Source organism: Triticum aestivum, chromosome 2A (genome assembly GCF_018294505.1).
Source record: "Triticum aestivum cultivar Chinese Spring chromosome 2A, IWGSC CS RefSeq v2.1, whole genome shotgun sequence".
Lineage (NCBI taxonomy): Eukaryota > Viridiplantae > Streptophyta > Magnoliopsida > Poales > Poaceae > Triticum > Triticum aestivum.
In genome coordinates, this window is record NC_057797.1 from 691,671,936 (window position 1) to 691,677,231 (window position 5,296).

Consider the following 5,296-nt stretch of genomic DNA (forward strand, 5'->3'; position numbering starts at 1 on the left):
CATGAACCACAGGCGTCGCCGGACAGTTCTTCCCGACGCTTGTTTCTCCCGAGAGGCATTGGACGCCTTCAATTCGGGAGATGCGTATCTCCGTGCCGCTCAAGATAGTCTAGCTAGAGCCACGGAGCAATATGTAAAAGACATACAGGTGAGAAAATTTAATGGTTATATATACCAGTAGCCCCCAAGACTTGAAACAGTTAGAAAAACTGTTTTAAGGATCATTTATAATGCAGGTTCTTGCGGAAAAGAATACCCTACTGTCCCAGGAGCTAGGAGAGTGCCGAGCCCAACTTGAGGCCGCACTGGCCATGGCAGGGGAGCCCAAGGAGACCCCCTCTGGTAATTATCTGCTTCAAAAAGATAAGTATTTTATGAAGTGCGGCGTGTGTGTAGATCTGACAAATAAAATTGCAGATGGTGCCGGATTAGATCCGAAAAAGCAACAACTCTTACGCCAATTAAAGGCTGGTGAGAGCGTGCTGACAAAGGTGGGGCAGGAGAAGAATGACCTCCAAGATGCCAACACCAAGCTGGACGTTGAACTTAAAGATGTTTGTGCCCAGCTGTCAGACTCCACTAAGGAGAATCAGCGGCTTCCACGCGGCATATTTAGTAAGTGCTTAGATGAACTTTGAAAAAAGAGTTCGGCGAGGAAGTCGACTAACAGAGTGATGTCTGTAGGTATGCTAACAGGTCGTCCTGCAGAGGAGATGCCCGGTTCTACGGGTGACCTTCTTCCCGAGCTCTCGCAACTGCACGAGCGAGTTCGGCAGGCGATGCAAGGCGTTGCCCAAGCCTTATGGCCTTCCCTCTCAATGCCCGAGGGCCTTGGAGAGCTTGTAGAGAAGCTGAAGGGAGCGCGGCGGCGCTTCCAATTGTGGAAGATATTGTCCTGCCGTCAAGGTGCTAGGGAGGTCTGGGCCATGGTGAAGACGCGGTACACAAAGGCTGACCCAAACCACATGGCCAAGGTCGGACCTGTGGGGCCCGATGGGAAGGAGATCCCTGTAAGCTTAGTGTACAACCAAGTAGAATTGGCCGCAAAGTATTCCCAGCAGGACTGTAAGCTAGACAGCCTATTAGATGGTATTGAAGAGGAATACAATCAGTCATAATGACTATGTAATTTTAATTGACATGTGTAATGCCTTCTAGCCAGATTGTAGATCATTTGTCATGGACGACCTTTTCGCTTCGACCTCGGGACCTGACGGTCCAGAGTGTGTCCGAATACCCTTGCGGTTATATAAGAACCGGGGTATGCATGGAGACCAGGTGTAGGGGTCATTAGTGCTTTAACAGATAAGTGCCCAACTAGTTATGTTATATTACATGGTTAGTAAGAAACATCTTCCAGGGAGAATAGTTCCGTTAGGGGTTCCTTTCCGTGGGAGGCATGCCCTAAAGTGCATGTCCGGACTGCGAAAAAAGACACAGAAAAAGCATCTGGGGGCACATAAATAAATAAGTAAAAAGATCATCTTTAGTTCACCGACCGAATATTCCCTTAAGAACACTAGCTTTCGGCTTCACCTAGTCTGAGGTACACATCCGGCTGACCCGGCAGTAACAATCGCAGAGGTGCTCCCTTTACTGCCTAGCCGAACAATCGGGAACGTAGGGGTAAGCACAGGAGCCAGGCAACCCAGCTTGGCCAAAACTTAAGTCATATCGATGCATATAATGGTGAATAAAAGGTACATGCGGAAGTGTGACACATGTGTTGGACATGAAGCCCGTATAAAGAAGCTTCTATGTAAAGAAGCCCCCAGGTTTAATGAGCCGGGTAGCACGTCAGTTGATGAGCCTTTAAGGGCTATAAGAGAAAAGAGGGGAAGGAGAGAAATGTAAGACAGAAAATGTAAAAAATGGACAGAGGAAGGAGACAAACACAGAGTCCGGCGCTAGGCATAGAATCTTTGAAGACGGGCTGCGTTCCATGGGTTCGGCTCGAGTCGGTTATCCGATACATCTCGCAGGCGGTACGTGCCACCAGTCAGGACTTGGTCAATTATGAAGGGACCTTCCCACTTGGTCTTGAGTTTGTCCTTTTTCTTGTTCGGCAGGCATAGAACTAATTCGCCAATGTTGTAATTTTTGGCCTGCACTTCTCTGCTTTGATATCTTCGAGCCTACTGTTGATAGAATGCGGAACGGGCTTTTGCCACATCACGCTCCTCCTCCAAGGCGTCCAAACTGTTCTGCCGATCGAGGTCGGCTTCTCTTTCTTCGTACATGCGCACTCGAGGTGAGTCATGAATTATGTCGCAGGGCAAAACTGCCTCTGAGCCGTACACAATGAAAAATGGTGTGTATCCGGTGGTGCGATTCGACATGGTCCGCAGCCCCCAGAGTATGGAGTCTAGCTCCTCTACCCAGTGCGTATTAGATTCCTTAAGGGACCGCACTAATCTGGGTTTGATGCCGCTCATGATAAGACCATTTGCACGTTCGACCTGACCGTTAGTTTGTGGGTGATAGACAGAAGCATAATCGAGCTTGATGCCCATGTTTTTGCACCAGAGTTTTACCTCATCGGCCGTAAAGTTCATGTCGTTATCAGTGATGATGCTGTGGGGGACGCCGTAACGGTGTACGACCCCGGATATAAAGTCTATCACCGGTCCGGATTCGGCCGTTTTAACAGGCTTGGCTTCTATCCATTTGGTGAACTTGTCCACCATGACCAGTAAGTATTTTTTCTTGTAGGTTCCGCCTTTAAGGGTTCCAACCATGTCAAACCCCCAGACCGCGAAGGGCCAGGTTATGGGGATAGTTTGGAGGGCGGTGGGTGGCATATGGCTTTGGTTTGCAAAAGGCAGGCAACCAACGCATCGTTGGACTAAGTCCTGAGCGTCTGCCCGGGCCGTCGGCCAATAAAAGCCTGTACGGAAAGCCTTGCTTACAAGGGACCGAGCTGCAGCGTGATGACCACCGAGTCCGGCATGAATTTCAGCCAGAAGGTTCCGCCCTTCCTCTTCGGAGATGCACCTTTGAAGGACTCCGGTAGTGCTTTTCTTATAAAGCTCTCCCTCATGGACTTTATAGGCTTTAGATCGCCGTACTATGCAGCGTGCCTCGTTTTGGTCCTCTGGGAGTTCCTGCCTAGTAAGGTAGGCTAGGAATGGTTCTGTCCACGGGGCGATGACGGCCATTATTACGTGGGCTGAAGGTGTAATTTCATTGGCAGAGCCTCCAATTATGTCGGATTGTTCGGCGTTGGGCAGTGCGGTTGGGTCCAGGCTGTTATTTACGGGTTCCCCTTCCCATACTACGGATGGCTTGAACAGCCTTTCCAAGAAGATGTTGGGGGGGGAATGCATCGCGTTTTGCGCCGATGCGTGCCAGGACATCTGTCGCCTGATTGTTTTCTCGGGCAATATGGTGAAACTCAAGCCCTTCGAACTGAGCTGACATTTTTAAGACGACATTGCGGTAAGCTGCCATTTTTGGATCCTTGGCATCAAAATCTCCATTGATTTGGGATATCGCGAGATTCGAATCCCCGCGCACCTCTAGGCGTTGAATGCCCATGGATACTGCCATCCAGAGACCGTGTAAAAGGGCCTTGTATTCGGCTGCATTGTTGGAGTCTGTGTACATAATATGGAGTACATATTGAACTGTGTCTCCTGTGGGGGACGTCAAGACGACGCCAGCCCCTAGTCCGGACAACATTTTGGAGCCGTCAAAATGCATGATCCAGTTTGAATATGTGTCGTACTCTTTAGGGAGTTCGACCTCCGTCCATTCTGCCACGACGTCGGCCAAAACTTGCGACTTAATAGCTCGTCGTGGCTTATAAGTTATGACGAACGGGAGGAGCTCGATGGCCCATTTTGCAATCCGGCCCGTTGCGTTGCGGTTGTTTATAATATCGTTGAGTGGTACTTCCGAGGGTACTGTTATCGAACACTCTTGAAAGTAGTGTCGTAGCTTCCGGGATGCCATGAATACCGCGTATGCAATCTTTTGATAATGCGGGTACCGTGATTTGCATGGAGTGAGGACAGTGGACACATAGTAGACCGGCTTTTGAAGGGGAAATTTGTGTCTGTCCGTTTCCCTCTCGACGACGACCACTGCGCTTACAACCTGATGGGTTGCTGCAATGTACAATAGCATTGGTTCGCCGATGTTTGGCGCGGCTAGGACTGGGTTTGTTGCCAATATGGCTTTTATTTCGTCGAGTCTGGCCGTGGCGGCATCCGTCCACTCGAAGTGTTCAGTGCGCCGAAGGAGGCGATAGAGGGGTAGTGCCTTTTCTCCCAAGCGGGAGATGAAGCGGCTTAGAGCCGCCACGCATCTGGTTAATTTTTGTATTTGTTTGAGGTCCTTTGGGATATCCAATTGTGACAAAGCTCGGATCTTGGCTGGATTTGCTTCGATTCCTCTACCGGATACAATGAAGCCCAAGAGCTTTCCGGCTGGAACGCCAAAAACGCATTTTTTCTGGGTTGAGCTTGATCTCATATGTTCGGAGGCTATCAAATGTAAGCCTCAAGTCGTCTACTAGAGTTTCAACATGTCTTGTTTTTACGACCACATCATCCACGTATGCCTTCACTGTTTTGCCGATCTGGTTTGCCAGACATGTCTGAATCATGCGCTGATATGTTGCGCCGGCGTTTTTGAGCCCGAAGGGCATTCTGTTGAAGCAGAATGGGCCGTATGGTGTGATGAATGCCGTTGCATCTTGGTCTGACTCTGCCATCTTGATTTGATGGTATCCGGAGTATGCGTCGAGGAAACACAACGAATCGTGTCCTGCGGTGGTGTCGATAGTTTGATCGATGCGGGGGAGGGGGAAGGGATCCTTTGGGCAAGCCTTGTTAAGGTCTTTAAAATAAACGCACAAACGCCAGGATTTGTCCTTCTTTGGTACCATCACCAGGTTTGCTAGCCAGTCCGGATGTTTTATATCTCTGATGAATCCGGCCTCCAATAGCTTGGCTAGCTCCTCTCCCATGGCCTGTCTCTTGGGTTTGGAAAAACGCCGAAGAGCTTGTTTGACAGGTTTGAATCCTTCTAGGATATTTAAGCTGTGTTCAGCCAGCCTGCGTGGGATTCCTGGCATGTCTGAAGGGTGCCAGGTGAAAATGTCCTAGTTCTCACATAGGAACTCTCGCAGTGCAGCATCTACATCAGGGTTTAATCGTGCCCTGATGGAAGCTGTTTTATTGGGGTCCGTTGGATGGACCTGGAATTTGACTATTTCGTCCGCTGGTTTGAAGGAGGTGGACTTGGATCTTTTGTCGAGTATCACATCGTCCCTGTTGACCGTGGAGCGCAG